This window comes from Dasypus novemcinctus, chromosome 9 (genome assembly GCF_030445035.2).
Source record: "Dasypus novemcinctus isolate mDasNov1 chromosome 9, mDasNov1.1.hap2, whole genome shotgun sequence".
Taxonomy (NCBI): Eukaryota; Metazoa; Chordata; class Mammalia; order Cingulata; family Dasypodidae; genus Dasypus; species Dasypus novemcinctus.
In genome coordinates, this window is record NC_080681.1 from 76,152,311 (window position 1) to 76,179,100 (window position 26,790).

Below are 26,790 nucleotides of genomic sequence, written 5' to 3' on the forward strand. Positions count from 1 at the left end.
ATTAGAAAACAGCATATGCATCAGGATCCTGCACTTCCTCTTGGACCTGATGTTCCAATGCTCCATGAATCATTTAGCATATGTTTATTAAGAAACAGCTTCAGGGCATTCTCACTTAAGTCCAAACTTCTAGAGAGAGAGTCCAAGGTATTCTGGAGGAATAAATGCTTGGTTATTTTCTTAGATGTCTAAAATAACTTGGCATAGGACCTCCATAAGAGAAGCACAATCATAGGGTCTTTAACACTAGACTTCTACAGGTATTTAATGGAGTTGCACTAGACTGCTAATTTCTTCAAAAACTCTGGATGAACACACCTGACTTTCAATTATTTTCTTGGAATACTTGCCCTCTTCTGCTTTTGGAGTTCTCTTACTAGCTATAAACATCAGCACCTATATATGTTGTGATTTCCTGCACCATTGGCTTTGCCAGAAGAACCCTGATAAACCCATGTGGCCCTCTAGGTCTGTATCAGTCAGGGTTCTCTAGGGAAACAAAATTAACAAGAGATATCTGTTGATAGTAAGAGATTTATTAGTCTCTCACATGGCCTTCGGGATGCACGTCCAGGTTCCTCAGGCAGACTGCAACCAAGGGCTCCAATGAAAGTCCAATGAAGGTTCTTCATGAGTTCTCGGACATGTTGGCTGTCCAAAGATGAGCTGGGAAATCCTCACAATATGCTGGAATCACTTTCCCTTTTAAGGCATTCTACTGATTGCTGATGGCAATCTCCCTAATTGATGTAATTGTAATCAGGTATCTATGATTTATCACTACAGTAAATTCAATGGTGACTAAAGTCCATAAATACCCTTGTATTACATTTAGCCCAGTGCTTGCTTGACCAAACGACTAGGCACAATTATCTGGCTGAATTGACACATTAGCCTAACCATTACAAGGTCTATGGGACTGCCCATTTCCCCAATCTTGAACTTTTTTGTGCTCGTAATGGGGTGTTACAACCCAGCACCCTGTTATTTCCCAAATTCATTGTTTCCTAGCTCTCCCTTCTCTAGATCTGGAACCCTAGAGTTTCTCCCAACTCATTTTGGTGACAGTTTCTCATGAGCACTGGCTTGCTGTACTCTACTGAATACAATATTTAACGCTCAGCAGTTCCATGCAGTGCTTGCACCTCAAACAATCTCTCCTGTTTCAAGCAAGGTCTTTCTTTGACTCATTTTAGACATTATTTTCAGCCTCATATTTGTGGGGGAGGATAATAGCAGTACATATTCAGAATGTCATCTTGAATCTATAAATCTCCAAACAAAAGCTTATTCAACGTTAAAAGGGAAGAATAACCGGGTTCTCTCTGGCCCTAAGTCCTATAATCATTGCTTTACCTGTCAAAACCAAATGTATGACTGACATTCCTCCACTCAAGAAATCCAGCTACCTTGAGGCTGGTGCCTGGAGGGAACATATTACTAGAAGTTTTTATGGACCATTTACCCCTCTATTGGACATTGAATCTAGACCAGGGGTTCTGAACCTGTTTTTGCTCCATAGACCCCTTTGCCAGTCAGGTGAAAACCACGGACCTCTTACTAAGTCTACAATATATTGTGTATTATTTAATAAATATATCATACCCTCACCAACATGTCCCCATAAGAATAATGTTTTTTTGAATTTAAATTCAAGCCCACTGGATCCCTTGTTAAAAAACCCTGATCTAGACAAACCTTCAGATTTGAACTTCCCGATATTCCCCATCAACTAAGCCTCTTCTACTCTTTGTTAGAGCATAAAGTGTACAGAAAGTGTGTGTTTAAAAAAAGTGGAGACCTCAATAGCTCTGGATATTCTTTGCGGCTTTTGGTCTTCTGAGGCAAACTGACTCCCTTTTCAATTTTGAAATACACCTTCCACCCAACTCATCCAGTATCTGAAGGCTTTGTTTCTCGTTATTTAACAAATGGTAACTTCAATGCCTAACTTGCTTATTTCTTTAAAAATCTAAGCTTCTGCAAAATTTATCCACACATTCTGGTTCATCAACCAATAAACTAATAACTTTTATCTCCCATAGTAGATTAAATGTCTCCTGCAATGCTTTCTTTCTTTTTTTTTTCCTTTTCTTTCTTTATTTTCTTAATATTACATTCAAGAAATATGAGGTCCCCATATACCCCCCACCCCCCTCACCCCACTCCTCCCCCCATAACAACAATTTCCTCCATCATCATGAGACATTCATTGTATTTGGTGAATATTTCTCTGAGTACCACTGCACCTCATGGTCAATGGTCCACATCATAGCCCACACTCTCCCACATTCCACCCAGTGGGCCATGGGAGGACATACGATGTCTGGTAACTATCCCTACAGCACCACCCAGGACAACTCAAAGTCCCAAAAATGCCCCCATATCTCATCTCTTCCTCCCATTCCCTACCCCCAGCAGCCACCATGGCCACTTTCTACATATCAATGCCACATTTTCTTCAATTACTAATCACAATAGTTCATGAATAGAATATCAGTAAGTCCACTCTAATCCATAATCTATTCCTCAATCCCATGGACCTTGGAATGGTTGTGTCCACTCCACATCTATATCAATAGGGGGCTTAGATTCCACAAGGATGCTGGATGCAATCCTCCTGCTTTCAGTTGTAGGCACTCTTGGCTCCATGGCCTTGTTCAACTCCATGTTAGCTGAGTGGGGTAAGTCCAATAAACCAGAGTGTACGAGCTGAAGTCTGTTGAGGCTCAGGGTCTGGCTATCACATGGTCAGTCCAGAGATTCAGGTCCCCTGGGTATATATTAAACACCAGCATCAACTATAGTTCCAGTAAAAGTAACAGGAGAGGCTTGTGAACAAAGATCACATCTAAGTCCAGCTCTAGAATCTGCGGGTCTCTGTAGCCCTCAGAAGAACCAATACCCGGGGTAGTATCTACTTTATCTTTCTCTGGAATTCTGCTGAGGTGTGCATAAGGACAACCCCTCTGATAACCTCCCGGCCCTTTTTGAAGACTCATAGCCATATAAAGTCATTTGTCCTTTCCATTTCCCCTTTTGATTCAGGTCAAAAATCATTTTTAACTCCTGGTATTATATGTAGACTGAGATATTCTGCTGGACCGAGGTGACCTTTTTATTCAAGGTCATTTTCTAATTACGTCATCAGCTGGTACTTGGTAGTAATCCCTCGGCACCAGGGAGGCTCATCCTCAGGAGTCATGTCCCACGCTGGGGGGAAGGCAATGCATTTACATGCTGAGTTTGGCTTCGAGACTGACCACATTTGAGCAACACAGAGGCTCTCAGGAGGTAACTCTTAGGCACCCTGCAGCTCTAGGCCTTGTTCTTATTTCAGGTGCACAGGCTTACAAGCATTGTCATTAGTATCAAGGGCTCATTGTTGGACCTTCATTCTTTTTTGGTCTTTACTGTTGCACTTGGGGGATTGTTTCTGTTCCTTAGGGACTGTGATAGAGCTCCCCTGGCTAGGAACTCAGCACTCCCTCAGTTGTTGTTTTTAATTGTATCCACTATGAAAATATCCAAACATTTTTATATACCCTGGATATATGCCCTGTAGAACTCCCTGCCAACCATGTGTCCCCTGTCTATAACATCCCACACCAGTATTCCTCCCCTGCCATTGTTGAACCTCTCTGTGATCCAAAACTTCTTCAAAAATGAAGACCAATATATTGCCAGGTTCCATTAATAGGAAATGGAATATAGTGATGAATTTAAAGTTTAGATATAGAATACATATTAATTTAGAAAAATTAAGGTAAAAATAAATTGAGGTATCAAAAAATTTAAAAATGCAAAAGCTTTGTTTTTGATGTTTTGCCTTCCATCACTGCAATATGTGTTGCCCTGTATAAAAATTGGCAAGGCAACTACTTCCAATTTTTCCTCAGTGTCTACGTCCTATCTTTTTCTTTTCTTTTTTTCTAATTATTAAACTTCTCTTCATGAAAGTTTTAGATCACAGTAATTCATATATACAATATACAGTACTCCCGCATATCCAACATAAAACATTTTCCCTTCCACAGCAATAAGCTTTTTACATATTCATACTATATTTACTGAAACTGATGTACAGATATTGAGACAATAGCTTTCAAACAAGATAACATTTGGGTTTACGTTGTGGCTTATATTTTAGACTATAAAATCTTCTAAATTTTTAGTTATCTTATGTTTTACATTATGATTTACATTTTAGCCTATCAGCCCCTATATATTTTTGGTGTAATTTTATATGTCTTATATCCATCCTTGCATACTCTTGTGGAACACTTCTGTTGCCCACACAGTTACATTGGTTCCATCTATTCATTACCTCTTTCCCCCTCCCCTCAGGGCCCACAGTGACAGTCAATCTTCATTGCTTGAAGGGCCATGTTCAGAGATACTTGCAACAGTGTTGAGGGCTTGACATGCTCAACTGCCCTAATGTACTGGGAGCCACCATTTCTCTCGAGAGATACAATTCCCTCTATTTGAGGGCATCAGTCCTCCCCAGCATGTGGGTATACCTTCAGTCTCATTATATGGGTCTCTATAAAGTGATTTAACCCACTCTGGCAAAATGAGCATTCATATATTCCCTAGGATCCTGTTCTATGTCAGATTATCCCCTTTAAGCATCTTAAATAGGTAACCTTCCTTATTATATTTTTAAAAAAGTTTTCTCAGCATTTTACTCTTAACCAAATACTTGAAAATCTCCTATGTTCATATGTTTCCCCACCTTCCCCCCAATTTCTTGGGCAATATTACCCATCTTCCCATCCCTAGCCCTCCTCAAGCCTGCAAAGCCCAACCCAAAGGTATCCTAAGCCCCCATTTTATCCCTTCCTTGTACAAATACTTACCTCCAGCTTATCATAGATTTCACCCATGTAGGTCCAGCTTACATCCTTCCTCTACCCCCTAATTCCTTTAAGCCTATCATTCAGTCTCTAGCTCTCTGAGGCAGCTTGGTTTAATTAGTTCATATCATTGCAGTCATGTAGTATCTGTCCTTCAATGCCTGAGTTGCTTCACTCAACAAAAGGTTCTCAAGATTCATCTATGTTATCATGTGTGTTTGTAGTGTATTCATTCTTAAAGCTGAGTAGTATTTCATTGTATGTATATACCACATTTTATTTATCCATTCATCTGTTGATGGGGATTTGGGTTGATTCCAACTTTTGGCGATAGTGAACAATGTTGCTATGAATGTTGGTGAGCATATATCAGTTTGTGTCCTTGTTTTCAGTTCTATTGGATATATACCCAGCAGTGGAATTGCTGGGTCATATGGCAAATCTATGGCTAGTTTTTTGAGAAACTGCCAAACTGTTCTCCAGAATGCCTGGATCATTCTCTATTCCCACCAGCAGTGGATGAGTGTTCCCATTCCTCCACATCCTTTCCAGCAGTTGTAGTCTTCTGTTTTTTTTCATAGCTGCCAATCTTATGGGAGTAAGATGGTATCTCGTTGTAGTTTTGATTTGCATTTCCCTGATAGCTAGAGATTTGGAGCATATTTTCATGTGCTTTTTAGCCATTTGTATTTCTTCTTTGGAGAAGTGTCTGTTTAAATCTTTTTCCCATTTTTTAAATGGGTTGTTTGTCTTTTTATTTTCAAGATATAGGAGTTCTTTACATATGCAGGTTATAAGTCTCCTATCAGATATATGGTTATCAAACATTTTCTCCCATTGTGTAGGCTCTCTTTTCACTTTCTTGACAAACTTCGTTGAGGTGCAGAAGGCTTTAATTTTGAGGAGTCCCATTTATCTATTTGTTCTTTTGCTGCTCGTGCTTTTGGTGTGAAGTTCATGAAGCGATTTCCTATTACAAGTTCTTGTAGGTGCTTCCCTACACTGCTTTCCAAAGTCTTTATGGTCTTGGCTCTTATATTCAGGTCTTTGATCCATCTTGAGTTGATTTTTGTATAAGGTGTGAGATGGTAATCCTCTTTCATTGTTTTACATATGGATATCCAGTTCTCCAGACATCATTTGTTGAATAGGTCCTTCTCTCCCAGTTGAGAGGGTTTGGTGGCTTTATTGAATATTATATAACTATGTACATGGAGGATCCATATCAGAACTCTCAATTTGGTTCCATTGGTCCGTGTGTCTCTTCTTGTGTCAATACCATGCTGTTTTCACTACTGTAGCTTTGTAGTATGTTTTGAAGTCAGGTAGTGTGATTCCTCCAATTTTGTTTTTCTTTTCCAATATGTCTTTGGCTATTTGAGGCCTCTTTCCTTTCCAAATAAATTTAATAGCTAGTTTTTCTAGTTCCTTAAAGAATGCTGTGTTGATTTTTATTGGGATTGCATTGAATGTATAGATCAGTTTTGGTAGGATAGACATTTTAATAACATTTAGTCTTTCTATCCATGAACAGGGAATATTCTTCCATTTATTTGGGTCTTCTTTAATTTCCATGAACAGTGTTGTGCAGTTCTCTGTGTATAAGTTTTTTACATCTTCAGTTAAATTTATTCCTAGGTATTTAATTTTTTTATTGACTATGGTAAATGGTATTTATTTCTTGATTTCCTCCTGAGCTTGCTCATTATTGGTGTACAAAAATGCTGATTTTTGTGCATTGATCTTATAACCTGCTACTTTACTAAACTCATTTATGATTTCTAGAAGCTTTGTTGTAGACTTGTCAGGGTTTTCTATGTATAGGATCATGTCATCTGCAAATAATGAAATTTTGACTTCTTCCTTTCCAATTTGAATGCCTTTTATATCTGGTTTTTGCCTCAGTGCTCGAGCAAGTACTTCTAAGACAATGTTAAATGGAAGAGGTGAGAGTGGGCATCCTTGTCTTTTTCCTGATCTTAGAGGGAAGCATTTTAGGATTTCACCATTGTAAACAATGTTGGCTGTGGGTTTTTCATATATACTCTTTATCATGTTCAGAAAATTTCCTCATATTCCAGTCTTTTGCGGTGTTTTTATCAAGAAAGGGTGCTGTATTTTGTCAAATGCTTTTTCTGCATCTATAGATATAATCATGTGATTTTTTTCCTTCAATCTGTTTATATGGTGTATTACATTGATTGATTTTCTTATGTTGAACCACCCTTGCATACCCGGAATGAATCCCACTTGGTCATGGTGTATAATTTGTTTAATGTGTTGTTGAATATGGTTAGCAAGTATTTTGTTGAGGATTTTTGCGTCTAGGTTCATTAGAGAAATTGGTCTGTAATTTTCCTTTCTTGTGGTGTCTTTGTTGGGCTTTGGTACTAGGGTAATATTGGCATCATAGAATGAGTTAGATAATGTTCCTTCTGTTTTGATTTTTTGGAAGAGTTTCAGCAGGATTGGTGTTAGTTCTTTCCGGAATGTTTTGTAGAATTCACCTGTGAAGCCGTCTGGCCCTGGGCTCTTCTTAGTTGGGAGGTTTTTAATGACTGATTCTATCTCTTTACTTGTGATTGGTTTGTTGAGATCATCAATTTCTTCTTTCGTCAATATAGGCTGCTTATGTGTTTCTAGGACTTTGTCCATTTTCTGAATTGTGATTTTTGTTGGAATATAGTTTTTCAAAGTATCCTCTTATGGTAATCTTTATTTCTGTGGTGTCAGTGGTGATATCTCCTTTCTCATTTCTTATTTTGTGTATTTGCATCTTCTCTCTTTTTTTCTTTGTTAGTCTAGCTAAGGGTTTGTCAATTTTATTGATCTTTTCAAAGAACCAGCTCTTGGTTCTCTTTATCTTTTCAAGTGCTTTCTTATGTTCTATTTCATTTAATTCTGCTCTTATCTTTGTTATTTCTTTCTTTCTTCTTCCTGTGGGGTTACTTTGTTTTTTTTCTAATTCCTCCAAATGTGCAGTTAGTTCTTCAATTTTTGCTCTTTCTTCTTTTTTGATGTATGAATTTATGGCTATAAATTTCCCTTCCAGTACAGCTTTTGCTGCATCCCATAAGTTTTGGCATGTTGTGTTATCATTTTCAATAGTTCCAAGGTAGTTATTAATTTATTTTGAGATTTCCTCTTTGATGCACTGTTTTTCTAAGAGTGTGCTGTTTAATTTCCATATCTTGGTGTGAAATCTGGCCCTCTGGCCCTTGCAAATTTCCAGTTTCACTCCACTGAGGCCAGAGATATTATTTTGTATGATTTCAATCTTTCTAAATTCATTAAACCTTTCTTTGTGGCCTAGCATATGGTCTATCTTGGAGAATGATCCATGTGGACTTGAGAAAAATGTATATCCTGCTGTATTCAGGTGTAATGATCTGTATATGTCTATTAGATCCAGCTCCTCTAATATACTGTTCAAAGTTTTTGTTTCTTTATTGATTCTCTTTTGAGATGTTCTGTCCAAAGTTGATAGTGGTGTATTAAAGTCTCCCACTATAATTGTAGAGACATCTATTCTTTCACTTAGTTTTTCCAGTGTTTGCCTCACATATTTGGAGGCGCCTTTGTTAGGAGCATAAATATTTATGATTGTTCCTTCTTCTTGAAAGATTATCCCTTTCACTAATATGTAGTATCCTTGTCTCTCACAATTGTTTTCCATTTAAAGTCTATTTTGTCTGATATTAATATAGCTACTCTGTCTTTTTTTGGTTATTGTTTGCTTGTAAGATTGTTTTCCAGCCATTCACTTTCAACATCCTTGAATCCCTGGGTCTAAGATGTGTTTCTTGTAGACAGCATATAGATGGGTCATATTTCCTTATCCAATCTCCCAGTCTAAATCTTTTGACAGGTGAGTTTAATCCACTGACATTCAGTGTTATTACTTTCAAGGAATTATTTATGTTAACCATATTTTGTTTGGACTTTTGTTTGTCATATTTTGTTTGTTTTTTCCTTCTCTTTTTGTCTTTTTTGTTGCTCTTACACTCTCCTCCAACTTTACCTCTCCTTTTTTTTTCTTTCTTCCTGCAGAACTCCCTTTAGTATTTCTTGAAGGGCAGGGTTCTTGTTGGCATACTCTTTTAATTTCTGTTTATCTGTGAATATTTTGAACTTGCCATCATTTTTGAATGCTAATTTAGCTGGGTAGAGTATTCTTGGTTGGAAATTTTTTTCTTTTGGTACCTTGACTATATCATACCACTGCCTTCTTGCCTCCATGGTTTCAGATGAGAAATCAACACTTAATCTTATGGAGCTTCCCTTGTATGTGATGGTTTTCTTTTCTCTTGCTGCTTTTAGAATTTTCTCTTTGTCTTGAGCACTGGATAATTTGACAAGTATATGTCTTGGGGTGGGCCTGTTGGGATTTATGGTGTTTGGGTTGCTCTGTGCTTTCTGGACATGTACATCCACCTCTCTCAGTAGATTTGGGAAGTTTTCAGCCATTATTTCCTCCAACACCCCTTCTGTCCCCTTTCCCTTCTCTTCTCCTTCTGGGATGCCTATAATATGTATGTTTGTGCATTTTGCATTGTCATTCTTGTCCCTATGTCCTAGCTGGATTTTTTCTATCTTTTTATCGATCAGTTCTACTATTTGTTGTTTTTTTTTTAAGATTTATTTATTTATTTCTCTCCCCTTCCTCCCCCCACCCCAGTTGTCTGTTCTCTGTGTCTACTTGCTGCATCTTCTTTGTCCACTTCTGTTGTTGTCAGTGGCATGGGAATCTGTTTCTTTTTGTTGCATCATCTTGTTGTGTCTACTAACTGTTTGATTTCACATGTACTATCTTCCCCATCGCTAATTCTCTCCTCTGCCTCTTCTAATCTACTGCTATTTACTGAGAGTGTATTTTTGATTTCTTGAAGTGTGGTGTTCATCCCCATGATATCTGTTATCTTTTTGCATATGTCTGCAATTTCCTCTCCAAGTATTTTCTTCATATTGTTAATCTCTTCCTTTACTTCATTAAGTTGGTCTCTAATATATGTTTTGAGATCTTTAAATTACTTGTCTGAAGTTCTCCTCTCCTTCCTGGTTTTTAGTTTGTTCATTGGATTCAGCCATGTTTTCCTGATTATTGGTTTGGTTTCTAGTTTTTTGTTGCTGTCTGGTCATCATTTTATCTTGACAGGTTTAATCAGTTCCTTAGCTTCTTTGTCTAGTGTTAGGATTAAGTAGTTGCTGTTTGTGCATAAATGTTATGTCTTCTCTTTGTCACTTTGTTCTTCTTACTCTATTTTCTTGTTGCTGGCTAAATTCACTTTGAAGGAAAATATTAGGGCCAGGGAAAGCAAAATGAGTAAGAAAAGAAAATGTATCAAGTAGTATTGGTAATAAATGTTAACAGAACAACAGTGTGAGATCTCGGAGAATGGATATTAGACTCATGTAAGTTGTGTAGATTTATAGCAGTAAGTAGAGTACCTATAATGAGACAGTCAACTGAATATAGGGAGGAATATAGTATGAATTAAAAAGCCAGTGTTTTCATGAGAGAGGGAAAGAGAAAAGAAAGACAGTAATATCAGGAGTGGATAAAAGACAGAAAACAGAACAAAGGTATTATAAATAAGAAGTCAGACAATTTGGGGCCCAAAGAAAGGGAGGTAGAATGTAAGAGAAACAGTAAACGATGGAGGATAGAAAGATGTGGGGGAAAGAGGATAGTGTAGGTGGGTAAAATCAATACACACAGAAAAGAGGAAATGGAGGATGAGTAAACAGCAAGTGTGAAGTGCTCCCTGCAGCACCTATTATATAAAGAAAATAAAATAAAATAAGAAGAAAAAGAGAGAGAAAAAAGAGAAGAGAAAAAGTAGGTGGGTAAAGAAAAGCAAGGGAAACAAGCAAGAAAAAGTAAAAGAGAAAAAAAAAAACTAAGTAAATGAAAAAGGACCTTGGCCGATAAAATGGGAGAAAAGAGCAGGAGACAATGCAATATTAGCAACCAAGACACACAAAAAAACAAAACCAAAAAAAAAAAAAAAACACGGAGGGCTAGGGTAATCAAGGACCTCAGATGGATCTCAGGGTGAGGTGGATTCAGGAATGGGAAGTCTGTGATATTGCAGACTCAAGGTGTGTGAGTCTCTGGAGCATGGGCCACCAGGGTTTAGGGGACATAGACCTGGGGACCATGCATCTGGTTAACAGGGGACCTGGGAGCACCACAGCTCAACATGGCCTTCAGGGATCCCTGCAACTGGGTGCCAGCCCTATGGGGAGGGGTCCTTCTGCAACCTCTGACCTCCGTGTCAGAAACCCAAAATTCCACCTCTCACAAGAATCTCTTCTGTCACTGTCTCACCAAATCGACATCCAGACATCTCCTGCCCTGCAAGCCCCTGAAACTAGCCTGCTCAGGGCTTGGGAACTCCCCAGCACAGCAAAGCCTTCAGGAATTGCTGCCACTGGGCCGCCAGCCCCAGGGGGAAGGGTCCCACTCACAACCCCCACCTCAGTGAAAGAGACCCAAAATTCTACCTCTTGCAAGAATCTCCTCTGTCACCGTCCCACTAAATTGGCTTCCAAACACCTCCTGCCCTGCAAGCACCCAAAACAGCCTGGTCCAGCAGGACTTCAACCCTACTCAGCTGCTTCTTTGCAGGAGAGATTATGAGGTGCACTCACTCAGATGCCATCTTGCCCCGCCTCTCTGCAATGCTTTCTTGTAGCTCTTGGAAATCAAGTGATATGTTTGCTGTATGGTTCATTTGTCCTCAAAACTGGAGATACTTCTCAGAGTAGAATCTAGTCTCACAGATTAGCTTTGGTTCCAGGTGAAGATCACAAATGACATTAAGTATCTCTTTTTGTAACACCTGGGGTCTGAACTGCATGGACACTATGGCAAGACTAAGCTTTATATCTCTCACTGAAAGGAGAGGGTGAGGGGCTCCTCTGAGAGCAGCATTAACTTCTTGTCCTGAAAGCATCCTTGACAAGAGGTTCACACTCAAGGATCCCTGGCCCATGGGAATTAAGGAGCAGATAAACTCATTTTGGCAACTGGTTGCTTTTCTCATACCTTAGATGGTGTCATGGGAGCCATGTTGACTCTGGTCTTGGGGACATTGTTACTGCTTGTTGTGGGCCTGTCTTGAGAGATGAGCCACTCTTCCAAGGTTTTGAGCAGGTAATTCTTTTCCTGTCTCAAAAAAACTGTGCTTCTGTTATATGTCTTTGATTCTACCCTGCTGTGAAAGTGAGCAACTGCAAAAAGTGCTGGAAGGAATAAGTCTCTCTTTAGCTAAACTGCTAATACCTATAAGGGATGATCTCTCTGATACCCCAGTTCTATTTATTTCCATTGATCTCCCCTACTCTCTCCAATCCCCAACCTGACAGCTGACCAAACTGAACCATAACAGAGGCCTGATTGTCCTTAGTGAAGGGCTGCTGTTGTGATGTTGGTTTCCATTTCCTGGCTACTGAAGGCAATACCATGGTTGGCTTAAACAAGGAGAATTTTTTGACTCATGTTTTTGAGGCTTTGGGAAGTCAAAAATTAACATGTCATTAAAGTGATGTTTTCTCTCAAAAGACTAGAGTTCTGGGGCTGACTGCTGGTGATCCTTGATCTTTATCTTTTCTGACACATGACAATGCACAAGCAGCCTCTCCTGGCTTCTTTCTCTTCAGGGTTCCATTGATGAAATTTCTGTCCTCCCCCATATCCCCACCCCACCTTTCTCTTCTTTCTGACTCACTCTGTCCATAAAGTATCTGGTAATCCAGATTAAAACCCAACCTGATTGCATGGAGGAATAAAATATGGATTAGAGTGAACTTACTGGTATTCTACTATAGAAATATTGTGACTCTAACAATGGAAGAAATTGTGTCACTGATGTGGAGACAGTGACCATGGGAGTTGCTGAAGGCAGGGAAAGGGAAAAAGAGGTGTGATATTAGGACATTTTCGGGAATTTGAGTTGTCCCCAATGATACTGCAGGGACAGATGCAGGACACTATATATCCCACCGTAACCCACTGAATGGACTGGGAGAGAGTGTAAACTACAACATAAGCTATAATCCATCCTGTGTAGCAGTGCTCCAAAATGTACTCATCAAATGCAATGAATGTATCACAGTAATGAAAAAAGTCAATGTGGGAGGAATCGGGGATGTGAGGCGTGGGATATATGGGAACCTCTTATATTTTTTAACCTAACATTTTGTGTGATCCACATATCTTTTTAAAAATAATAATAAAATTAAAAAATAATTTCTACCCTCCTCCCCCGTCCCAGCTTTCTCTTCTGTCTGACTAACTGTTCATGTTCATAATGGATCTGGTAATCCAGATTAAAACCCAACCTGATTCATCTGGGCCACACCTTAACTGAAATAGCATCTTGAAGAGATTTTATTTGCAATGGGTCCACACCCACAGGAATGGGTTAAGGTTAAGAACATATTTTTCTAGAGTACATATCTCTAAGGCACCACAGTGTCCTTAAAGAGTATTCTCTAGTCACCATTTCTGAGGACCTTGGACTTGGTCCTTGAGCTGGTTTTCTCTGATCCTTCCCTTGAAGAGCAATGGAGAATGCTTGTTCTTGGGATTGCAAATCTTCCAAATATTTTCCTGTTATAATTTAATAAGTGTTAATGATTGCTTCCCAGTGAGAAGAGTTTGGAGGTATTGACTTTGCAACTGCCAAAACATGTGTCCAGGACCCTCTCAATGTCAGTCTCTTATGTGAGTCTCAGTTGTGTAAAGCCCTTGTATTTAATTGTTCCCCAGGTTTAGTTGATATGAAAGACTTCTAAGGCCCAATTAAGTACTGCTCTAGTTGAGTACTACAGTAAAGTAAGGTAGCCAAAGGGTTTAGAGTTCAGTTGAGGGTGGCATACAGACAGATGTCTGAGAGCTTGATTCTATACAGAAGACTTTAACATTTTTATTGGTAGGAAAAAAGGAACCCCGTCTAATCAGGAAGATATTCACGGGAAGACTCTGAAGAGAGAAAGCTGAAACAGGGCTAAATGTCTTCCAGGCAGTGCTGTTTTTTAAACTATTAAATAGTAACTCTAAATACATATAAACGGCTCACGATAAAAGGTGATTGTCCTCTTCATGGTGGTGATTATAGAATAAAAGAATACTAAATGATATACTAGTACCTTTCAAAATAACTGATCACAATTTATAAGTTTCAGTACTGAAAATAAAATCTTTCTGTATACAGAAACCATATTGTCTGATTCTCTTGTTATGCACAAGATCAACTCTCAGAATCTTTATATATCTCTTCTTACCCATTGGATATTCAGTATCTCAATAGTACTGTTCTATTGATCTCACTACTCAGAACTGTATTAACACAATGAATTATTCAAAAAAACCATAGAGGAACGTGTGGGAATGTTGCATGGTGACTTAATGACTGTCATTCCAAATTTAGAGAGAAGAAACTAAGGTCCTTGAAGAGCAAATATTAACCTCACAGGATAATTGTAGGCATAAACTGTGCTTGGCACTGTGTTAGTGAGGGACACAAAAGACACCAAATGGCTCATGCAAATTAGGATAATTCACTGAGGTTTTATTAACAAAGGAGGAAAAGGAAGGAAGAGAAGGTTTATATACTAGAACCTGGAAATCGGGAGTCTGCTGAATTGCGAAAAGCAGTGACCTTTTGTGTGGATGGACACAGTTCACTTGAGGGATCAAAGAAATAATTGTCCTGATATTCTCTCTTCCCTTCTGATTTCTTTCTGATAGTCCCATTTGGTCCAAATCAGATAAAGCAGCAATCCTGCAATATTTCTATACAGGTTTCCCTCCTGTGGGCAGAAAGGAAGATATGGAGAGGGAAAATATATCCAGTATAGGCATAGATTTCTTATGTCTTACAAACTTAAATGCAACTTAGCAAGGATAAGTTTAAAGTTTATTTGCAGTCCATCCATTTATTTGCTTTTGATAACCTTAAAGCTCTAATCCTTTCTTAAAGCATGCCTTTTTCCAACTTATCTTTAATTACTGTTATACCGTATCTGAAGTTTCTTTAATCCATATCCTACTGCGTCTACTTTGAAAGAAATTTACAAGCCACCTGCCTGAATATTTTTGATGTATCCCTCTAACTGATATTTTATATCCAGTAAAAAATATTTTATATCCAGTAAAAAACACTTGGCTTTCTTTGGTACTGTGGGGTTCTCTTCTTTTAACCTCTTTCATTGTTCACTGTCTTCTTCCTCATCAGATAAAAAAGATCAATCTTGGCATCTTTTCAATCCATGGCTCTTCTTTCTGTGATGTCTTCTATGTCATATTTACCAAAGCCTACTTTGCACCTGAAATGTTTTTGTGTTTTTTAAATCCTATGAGAATCGCTGTTGTCATCATGCAAATCATGATATATATTGGTTTGGTGAGCCAGAGACTGCTTCAGTACCACAACTTCAACCTGTATTGGTATGTACTCCTTAGTGTAGCTCTTATCTGCCAGCTAATCATTGAGGATCTACAGTAAAGTGGATGGGGTAGAAATCTTGAGTCCCTGAAATCCAAGTTGGTGGCTATATTTGGACATAGGATAACAGTGGAAGAACAAAAACCAAATAGTCATAAAGGTCTCTAGTACCAGTTCTTAAAATAAATGAAAAGTTAATGTATGAACTATTACTTGAATTCTGAGGTACTCACTAAAACTAAGAAAATGCTTATGTTCCAAGTTACATTATGAAATATTCTTTATTAATGTCATCTTTGAACATGGAGATTTTTACCCTTCTCCCCTCTCTCTCATCAAGCTAATAGTGACCCAGGTCTTTTGCTTTCAGAGTAGAGACAAGTGTGTCTTTTTCTAGGACTATATGTTCAATTGGTGGAAGAAATGAACCTGCTGGAGTTAGATGTGTCCCAGAAGCAACTAAGAACTCATGCTTGGTGCTGTAGCTCTATGCCACTTTAATCTGTTAAAGTCAGTAAATGGGGAGTATCCCTAATAGTTTGGAATATGTAGGGAACAAACACTTCAAACTTGTAAAATAAATCATGAAAGAAGCTGAGTTCAGCTACCTACAGATTTGGAAAACAGCACTTCTGTTACAGGAAACCTCTTGTAGTTTTCAGAGGGGCTCCTTTATCCATTCTCCTAGTAAATATTCCTTTGGAAACACATTGGAATGCCTGTTTCTTAGACCAAGTTTGAATATTGTGAGTTTATGTTTTCTGGTTTTGTTTGTTGTTTCTTACCTCTCAGAGGTAGAAATTGCTGGTTGGGATGAAACATCTTTCAGCTCCTCATTGAGGGGCCATTAGTCCAGTAGTGGCATCCTCAGTCAGTACCTTCTTGGGGATACTTGAAACAATTTGGTGAGTCTTCATATACCAAACTTCAGATTTGGTTAAAGAAACTGTCAGGCCCAAAATGGAGTTAGCATTGACCAAGTTGGAGTCAGAAGTGCAGGAGATCTATTGGGGTTAACTCCTATGAAAGATAAAATGGGGGAAAGAATTAGACAGGGAAAGGCTTTAGACTGCTATGCAGGTCTGACATCTGTGAAAGAAGAAAGGGAAAGAGGTAAATTGAATAGGAAAGACTTTGGAATTATAATGCAGTTCTGAGAATGTTTTGGTCAGCAAAACAAAGAGCTCTAACACAAAGAAGAATCTTCCTTTGAGTAGAAATAGTAAGGCACTAGTTTCACCACCATGCTTAACTATTGGATAGAAGCTTTTGGAAGAGCATGTCCTCAGTTCTAACACTGCACAAATCCTGCAGGAACTGCAGTTAGAAGCAAGTTCTTTCTCTGTGATCTTTCTTGGAGATCTAAGTAGCACATATGCACTGCTGCCACATAGGCCAGAGAGGACACTCCATAATCTGATACTGCCTTGTCAGTAACTGAATATGTTAAATGGAGCAAAGCAACCAGATGATAGGATCTCTGGCACAGGTCTAGAGTAGACCTCAGGGCCTTATAAACTGAATGTTTAATTTAGGCTCAATAAAGCCTCTGCCAACATGGCGGGGAGGAGGAACACAAGCAAGAATTGCCTGTTATAGTTGTCCCTTATTAAATTAAAAGGGCAAAACATTTATATAATCTTCTCCACTTGGTCACTGGATGTGGGCTGCCCCATGTGACCTCAGGTTAGACAGCTCTCTGTAGCTGAGTCAGTCCCTGAAGGAGCTATAGCTGAAAGCTGTCTCACTACCCTCTCTGCAGCTGAGGGAGAGAACTGGATGGTGCATCTTCATGCCTACTGCAGTCAGTGTCTTACCCATAGGGGAGAAGATCAACCAAGTTATTCTATTTCCTTTGGGGCTATTTACTAAATAATTATCCTTGGCATCCAGTTCATGATACATGCTGATAAAAACTTATATCCATCACTGACATAATGACATTAGGAAAAATCAGTACTAGGCATTAAGAAAGTAGTTAGGCCTCAGTAATATCATGAGACTACCATACCTTGGCAAACACATGTCCTGTTTTATTGCTTATATGTGACTGGCCAGTGCAAGTAGTTCAGTGTATGCAGGGATATTATAAGAAGTGTGCTATCCAAGAAGGTTGCCATAAGATAAGTGGTGCTCAGGAGACATGTTAGATCTTCCTGGGAATGGTTTGCTATATGGGCCCAAGTGATTATAGGCACAAGAGGCAAGAAGAGACCAAGAGAGCTATTTCCATTTGAAGTATACTATACTACAGTCTATAGCATGTAATTGGAGTAAGGTATCACTCACCCAGTTCTGGCAAAGGGGATGTAGAATGTGTTGATACCAATATAAAGACTGTGGACATGGGTGTGTGACAGATAATGAGGTTGCTTTCAGAAGAACAGATCAGGACTACAGAATCCTCAGGACTGAACACACTGTCTGTCACTTATATTGAAATGATATTAATAGTCAGTTGATTCACAAGATGTAGGAAGCAAGAACTGAATATGACTGGAATGACCAGAATCTGTCAGGAAAATGCCACCCACACAGATCTCACCCAGGCTGCCATCTGCCTCCCCATTTGTCTCAGGATTTGATATTTAAACTACCTTATTTTTTCATTCTACAGCTTCATTTACAATGACTTTTTAAAAATATATACTTTTTATTTTTTAAAGATATTTAGATTACACGTTGCATAAAAGTTTAGAGGATTCCCATATGTCCCACGCCCTACCTTTCCCACATTTTCCCATGTTAACAACATCCTTCATTAGCATGGTACATTTGTTAAAATTGATGAACAAGTTTTGGAGCATTGCCACTAAGTGTGGATTATATTTTACATTGTAGTTTACCCATCCTCCTGCACAATTTTTTAAGTTATGATGAGATATATAATGGTCTGTATCTGTATTGCAGTGTCATTCAGGACAATTCCCAAGTCCTGAAAATGCCCCCATATTACATCTGTTTTGCCCTCTCCTTCCACTCAGAAGCTCCAGTGGCTCCACATCAATGACAAAAGTTCTTCCAGTAAGTCTACTCTAGTCCACCATTCATTCCCCAATCCTGATGATTCTGGGATGGTGATGCTCATTCTACCTCTAATAGAGAGGGGGCTTTGATTCCATGGGGCAGATGGATGGAACTATCTTGCTTGCAGTTGCAGACTCTCTGTTCCTTGGGATGAGTGCTGTCCATCATCTTTTCCTTGTTAGTTGTCCTGGGTAAGTCCAATGAACTGGAGAGTAGGTGTTGCAAATCTGTCAAGATTTGAAGCCCAGCTGGCACATGGACAGCCCAAAGGTGTAAGTATTTTGGGCATACACTTATCAATTCTAGTACTAACTACAGGTTCAAATGGAAGGGGCAACCAACCAACAAAGTAGGGAAACCATACCTGAGTACAACTCTGTCACACTAGGGGAACATAAATTACAAAGTAGGACCCACTGTTAGAGCATCAAACTCCTGAGCTATCTGCCCTGCCTACTGTGTCAGGATGTCTTCAGAGCCCTCAGGAGCCCCAATATTTGAGGCAATATTTACTTTGGCAGTCAATGAGATCCTGCTGAGATGTGCATAAGTGCAACCTCTGGAAAGACCTCCTGACTCACGTTGAAGTCTCTTAGCCATATAAACTAATTTGTCTTTCCCTTTCTCCCTTTCAGTCAAGGTCTTTTTCCAATTGCATTGCTAGTAGGTGCTTTGTAGTAATCCCTCGGTGCCAGAGAGGCTCATCCCCAGGAGTCGTGTCCCAGGCTGGGAGGAAGATAATGCATTTATATGCTGAGTTTGGCTTGGAGAGGCCACATTTGAACAACAGGGAGGTGTGATGGTTAGGCTATTTTGTCAGTTCCACCAGGTAATTGTGCCCAGTTGTTTGGTCAAAGAAGCACTGGGCTAAGTGTAATATAAGGGCATTTATGGACTTTAGTCACCATTGACTTTACTGCAGTGGTAAATCATAGATGGCAATCTCCCTGATGTAATCAGCTATCAGCAATGAGAGTGGCACTTTATCCAATCAGTTGAATACCTTAAAAGGGGAAGTGACCCCAGCGTTGAGTGAGAATTTCCTAGCTCATCTTTGGACAGTCAACATCTCCCAGAACTCATCAAGAACCTTCACTGGATGTTCATTGGAGCCCCTAGTTGCAGCCTGCCTGAGGAACGTGGACTTGTGCATCCCCAGGGTCACATGAGAGACTCTGATAAATCTCTTACTATCAAAAGATATCTCTTGTTGATTCTGTTTCCCTAGAGAACATTGATGAATACAGTTTGGTACTGGGAGTGATTCTTGAGGAACAGAGTCTTAAACATGGGTGTCTGAGGTGGTTCTGGGAGTTTTGCAATTGGCTCTCTACTCTAACTGGACTCAAGGGTACTGATGACTCCCTTTCCAGTATTGAAGAGGCTGCTTTAACAGTCCATGGCGTGAGTTGGCAATCAAGATATGCAAAATAACATCACTGGATTACCCTACTTCCATGCATATAAGAAGCAAGGATCTTGGTGTGAGTATTTTCAACAACTTAATAGAGTTCTGTGGAGTCAAATGGCATAATGATGTTGACTGCCTCCTCCTAGGTACTCTGGATATTATTACAAAAGAAAGATAAGTTAAGGGCTTCAAATTTGAAACATAAACACCACATGAATGATGTGAAATTTTCTATGGGTGTTTTGTTTTGTTTTGTTTTTTAAAGATTTTATTTTTATTTATTTAATTCCCCTCCCCTCCCCCGGTTGTCTGTTTTCTGTGTCTTTTTGCTGCGTCTTGTTTCTTTGTCCGCTTCTGTTGTCGTCAGCGGCACGGGAAGTGTGGGCGGCGCCATTCCTGGGCAGGCTGCTCCCTCCTTCGCGCTGGGCGGCTCTCCTTATGGGTGCACTCCTTGCGCGTGGGACTCCCCTACGCCGGGGACACCCCTGTGTAGCAGGGCACTCCTTGCGCGCATCAGCACTGCGCACGGGCCAGCTCCACACGGGTCAAGGAGGCCCGGGGCTTGAACCGCGGACCTCCCATGTGGTAGACGGACGCCCTAACCACTGGGCCAAAGTCTGTTTCCCTCTATGGGTGTTTTGAAAGAAAATTTTGTCTCTAAGCCACAAACTCGAAATATCTGAGAACCAAATTCAGACTCTCATTACATGAATAGTGGCGTTACAAAGGAAACTAAAATCTCAACCCTGCAGGGTTTCTGTGGTTAAAGTGAAGGCATTGATTGGAAAAGAGAGGAATCCAGAGAATTGGGATGGAGATGTAAGGGATGATGATGATATTGGTGGGAACATTGGAACACTGAATACTGCTGAGACTTTACCAGATAAACCTGTGATGGCCTGCCCTGTCCAGACCACACCTTGTCAACCTTGTATCATCCAGCCTCCAGCCTGCCCAAGGAAGACTGAAAGAACTTCCAGCCCTGAGGTGGGTACCAGCCAAACTGAAGCCTCCCCTGCCCTGCCCAGCTTCTAGCCTGCCCCAAAAAGTCTAGAACTCCTCCCAGCCCTGAGGTACATACCAGCCAAACTCCAGAATGCATTGTCTAGCCTCCAGTCTGCCCTGAGGAAACTACCTTCCAACCACTGCCTGAAGAGATTAATCCTGTCTCACCAGAAGAAAATCCAAGGGAACGCCCTGAGGTTAGTATCTAGGAAGGCATTTCTAATCTTTCTCCTTACCCCCCCCCCACACCTCTTATCTTCAAGACTTATTACTACACAAAAATCACAACAAGCCCCCAAAGATGAAATACAAAGTGTGACCCACGTGGAAGTAAGGTATACTCAGAAAGAACTGCATGAGTTTTCCAACTTATATAAGCAAAAATCAGGGGAATATGTGTACCAATGGATACTAAGGGTGTGGGATAATGGTGGAAGATATATAAAGTTGGATCAGGCTGAACTTATTGATATGGGCCCACTAAGCAGAAATTCTGGATTCAACACTGTAGCTCAAGGGGTTAGAAAGGGCTCTAACAGTTAGGGTGGCTGACTGAAACACCAAAGGATGGCCTAGCATGTCTGAGTTTTAGATGCCCAATTTGCCCTGCTACACAGAAGAGGGAATTCAAAGGCTTAGGGAGATTGGAATGCTAGAATGGATTTATCATTTGAGAGCTGCCCACCCACCTCAGGTATGTCTAGAGGACACGCCTTTAACCAGGACTGTGAGGAATAAATTTGTAAGACTAACTCATATTCCTGAAGGGCTCTGTGGTTGCTCTTCTCTGTAGTCCATATATTACTGTAAGGAGGGCTGTGATGGAATTAGAATCCTTAAACATTATGGGAATGATCAGATGTCAGTCTGGTAAAAGGAAAGTAACAGCAGTTAATTGCCAAGGTCAAGGTGGGCATGGCTACCACAAGGAAAGGCAGATTCAAAAAGGCACTCAAAATAGTCTAAGTCATGTAGGGTTATGGTATTGGCTAATTATATCATGGGGTACCTAGAAGTGAAATAGACAGGTAGTCTACTAAATTTCTTCTGGATCTGTATAAACAGAAGAGAGAAAGGTTGAGTGAACAAAACCCTAACTCAAATTACAGATGCAGAGAATTATGGCCTCTTAATCAATTTCCAGATGTGAGACAGTTTACAGACCCAGAGCCCCTTGATTGAGGAGGAGGCCAGGTCTCCTTGGGGAAGGATCCTGTTAAATTGCCCAAAATTTATACTGTTAATCTTCCTCCTACCTTTCCCCAAGGAGATCTTTTACCAGAATGACTGTGCATTGGGGAAAAGGAAATAATCAGACATTTTAGAGATTATTAGACACTGGCTCAGAAGTGACATTAATTCCAGGAGACCCACAATGTCACTGTGGTCCACTAGTCAGAGTAGGGACTTATGCAGGTCAGGTGATTAATGGAATTTTAGCTCAGGTCCATGTCACAGTTGGTCCAGTGGGTCCCCAGATCCATTCTGTAGTTATTTCCCCAGTTCCAGAATGTATATGGAATAGACATACTAAGTAACTGGCAGAATCCCCACATTGGATCCCTGACTTGTGGAGTGGGGGCTATTATGCTTGGAAGGGCCAAGTGGAAGCCACTGAACTTCCCCTACCTAGCAAAACAATAAACCAAAGCAATACCAGATTCCTGGAGGGATTACAGAAATTAGTGCCACCATCAAGAATTTGAAGGTTGCAGGGGTGGTGGTTCCCATCACATCCCCATTCAACTCTCCTATTTGACCTGTACAGAAAACAGATGGGTTTTGGAGGATGACAGTAGATTATCATAAACTTAACCAGGTGGTGACTCCAGCTGCTGTCCCAGATATGGTACCATTGCTTGAGCAAATGAACATGCCCCCTGGTACCTGGTATGCAGCTGTTGATTTGGTGAATGCTTTTTTCTCTATTGCTATTAGTAAGGACCACCAAAAACAGTTTGCTTTCAGCTGGCAAGGCCAGCAGTATACCCTCACTGTCCTGCCTCAGGGGTATAGCTCTCCAGCCCTCTGTCATAATATTGTCCTCAGGGATCTTGATCATTTCACTCTCCCACAAGACATCACACTAGTCCATTATATTGATGATATCGTGTTGATAGGACCTAGAGAGCAAGAAGTAGCAAAGACTCTAGACTTATTAGTAGGCATTTGTGTGAGAGAAGATGGAAGATAAATCCAACTAAAATACAAGGTCCTTCGCCCTCAGTGAAATTTCTAGGTGTCCAGTGGTGTGGGACATGTCAAGATATCCCTTCTAAAGTGAAGGATAAGCTGTTGCATCTGGCCCCTCCTATGACAAAAAAAGAGGTACAATGCTTAGTTGGTCTCTTCAGATTTTGGACACAACACATTCCTCATGTGGGTATGCTACTCCGGCCCATTTACCAGGTGAGCAGCTAAGCTGCTAGTTTTCATTAGGGACTGGAACAAGAAGAGGCTCTGCACCAGGTCCAGGCTGCTGGTCAAGCTGCACTATCACTTGGGCCATATGATCCAGCAGATCCAATGGTGCTGGAAGTTTCAAGAGCAAATAGAGATGCTGTCTGGAGCCTTTAGCAGGCCCCTATAGAAGAATCACAATGCAGACTCTTAGGATTTTGGAGCAAAGCCCTGCCATCCTCTGCAGATCACTACTCCCCTTTTAAGAAACAGCTTTTGGCTGCTTCTTGGCCTTAGTAGAGACTGAACACTTACCCATGGGCCATAAAGTTACCATGATCTGAGTTGCCTGTCATGAGTTGGGTATTGTCTGACCTACCAAACCATAAAATTGAATGTGCACAGCAGAACTCCATAAGAAAGTGGAGGTGATATATGTGAGATAGGGCTTGAGTGGGTCCTGAAAATACAAGTTAGTTACATAAGGAAGGAGCCCAAATGTCCATGGTCACCATCTGTGCCATGTTACCGTCTCTTTCTCAGCCCACAGCTCTGGCCTCTTGGGGAATCCCTTACAATCAGTTGACTGAGGAAGAGAAAACTCAGGCCTGCTTTACAGATGGTTCTGAACAATATGCAGGTACCACCCAAAAGTGGACACCTGCAGCAATGCAGCCCCTTTCTGGGACATCCCTGAAGGACAGTGGTGAGGGCAAATCTTCCCAGAGGGCACAACTTCATGCAGTGCACCTGGTTATTCATTTTGCTTGGAAGAAGAAATGGCCAGAGGTGTGTTTGTATATTGATACATGGGCTGTTGCCAATTGTTTGACAGGATGGTCAGGGAATTGGAAGGAACATGATTGGAAAATTGGTGACAAAGAGGTCTGGGGAAAAGGTATGTGGATAGACATTTTTGAGTGGGCAAAAAAATGAAAAGATTTATGTCTCACATGAATGCTCACCAGAGGGTGATATCAGCAGAGGAAGATTTTAATAATCAAGTGGATAAGATGACCTGCTCTGTGACTAATGCCCAGACTCTTTCCCTAGTCACTCCTGTCATTTCCCAATGAGATCATGAACAAAGTGGCCATGGAGGTAGGGATGGAGGTTGTACATGGGCTCAGCATGACATTCCCCTTACCAAGGCTGATTTGGCTACAGACACTGTTGAGTGTCCAATCTGCCAGTAGCAGAGACCCACACTCAGCCCCCAATATGGCATCATTCCTCAAGGTGACTAGCCTGTTACCTGGTGGCAGGTTGACTACACTGGACCACTTCCACTGTGGAAGGGGCAGCAATTTGTTTAAATAGAATAGATACATACTCTGGATATGGGTTCGCATTTCCTGCATGCAATGCTTCTTCCAAAACTACCATCTGTGGACTTACCAAATGTCTTATTTACCACCATGGCATTCCACACAGCATTGCTTCCAATCAAGGAACACATTTCACAGCAAATGATGCATGGGAATGGGCACAGGCCTGTGAAGTTCACTGGTCTTACCATATTCCCCATCACCCTGAAGCAGCTGGATTGATAGAACGGTAGAATGGCCTTTTGAAGACTCAATTACAAGGGAGTTGGGGGGTAGGGAGTGGGGTATATAGGAACCTCTTATATTTTTTAATGTAACATTTTGTGTCATCTATTAACTTTTTAAAAAGTAACTAACAAAATTTAAATTAAATTTTAAAAAATCAATTACAATACCACGTAGGTGGCTAATACCTTGCAGGGCTGGGGCAATGTTCTCCAGGAGACTGTGTATGCTCTAAATCAGCATCTACTCTATGGTGCTGTTTCTCCCATAACCAGGATCCATAGGTCCAGGAATCAAGGGGTGGAAATGGGAGTGGCACCACTCACTATTACCCCTAGTGGCCCACTAGGAAAATTTTTGCTTCCTATCCCTGCAACCTCAAACTCTGCTGGTCAACAGGTTTTAGTCCCAAAAGAAGGAGTGCTGTCACCAGGGAACACAACAACGATTCCATTGACCTAGAAGTTAAAACTGCCACCTGGGCACTGTGGGCTCCTGTTACCTCTGAATCAACAGTCAAAGAAGGGAATTACTGTACTAGCTGAGGTGATTGATCCTGACTATCAAGGGGAAATAAGACTGCATCTACATGATGGGGGGTAAAAAAGAGTTTGTCTGGAATATAGGAGATCCTCTAGGGTATCTCCTAGTACTCCCATGCCCTATGATTAAAGTCAATGGAAAATTGGAACAATGCAATCCAAGCAGGACTAACGATGGCCCAGAATCTTCAAGAATGAAAGCTTGGGTCACCCCACCAAGCAAAGAACCATGGCCAGCTGAAGTGCTTGCTAGGGAAATGGAAACATGGAATGGGTAGTGGAAGAAGGTAGTGATAAATATGAACTCCAACCATGTGACCAGTTACAGAAATGAGGAGCTTAAAGGTCATGAATCTTTCTTCCTTGTTTCATTATGATGATGACTGTGTATGTACACAAAACAAATTTCTTTGTCTTTTTCTCCAAACTTTTCCCTTATCATAACAAGTTGAATCAATTTCATGAGGATGTCAAGTTTGAGGTAAATATTAACCAAGAACTTACACCCTATTCTGTATGGAATTAATGCATTTCTGGTTGTATGCAAAAGAGTTGACCATTATTAAGTGGAAATATATATATGTGTGTCATTGTTTTTACTTAGAGACTAAGTATGGTTAAAGGTAATGTGTATGGTTGCTGAGTTGACCAGGGGTGACCGTGATGGTTAGGGTATTGTGTCAACTCAGCCAGGTAATTGTGCCCAGTTGTTTGGTCAAGGAAGGACTAGAATAAATATAATAGAATGGCATTTATGGACTTTAGTCACCACTGACTTTATTGCAGTGGTAAATCACTGATGGCAATCTCCCTGACTGATGTAATTGTAATCAGCTATCAGCAATGAGTGACACTTTATCTGATCGATCAGTTGAATGCCTTAAAAGGGGAAGTGATTCCATCATTGCATGAGAATTTCTCAGCTGGTCTTTGGACGGCCAGTGTCTCCCAGAACTCATCAAGAACCTTCATTGGACTTTCATTGGAGCCCCTGATTGCAGTCTGCCTGAGGAACATGGACTTGTGCATCCACACAGTCATGTGAGAGACTCTGATAAATCTTTTACTATTGACAGATATCTCTTGTTGATTTTGGTTTCCCTAAAGAACCCTGACTAATACAGGAGGTAACTCTTAGGTACCCTATAATATGAGGCTAAGTTTCAATTTCAAAAGTAAAGGTTCATAAGTACATTCATCAGTAGTAAGGGCCCACTAATGGTCCATCTTCCTTTACTAGTCACTGCCCCTGTATTCAGGGGATTCTTGCTAACCCATTAGAGAATGAGGCAGAACTTCCCAGCATGGGAATTTGATATTCTTTTGGTTATTATGTGAATCTCCACTCACCATGATTATGCCCCATGAACACTTGAACACATTTATATGACTTATAGGTATGCCCCAGGTGAACCTCCTCCCATACATCCCCATTACTGACACCCCACACCAATGATCCTCCCTTGCCACATTTGTAATCCTTTTATGATCCAAAATTTCTTTTAAAATGAAGCTAAGAAAATAATCAACTATTTAATA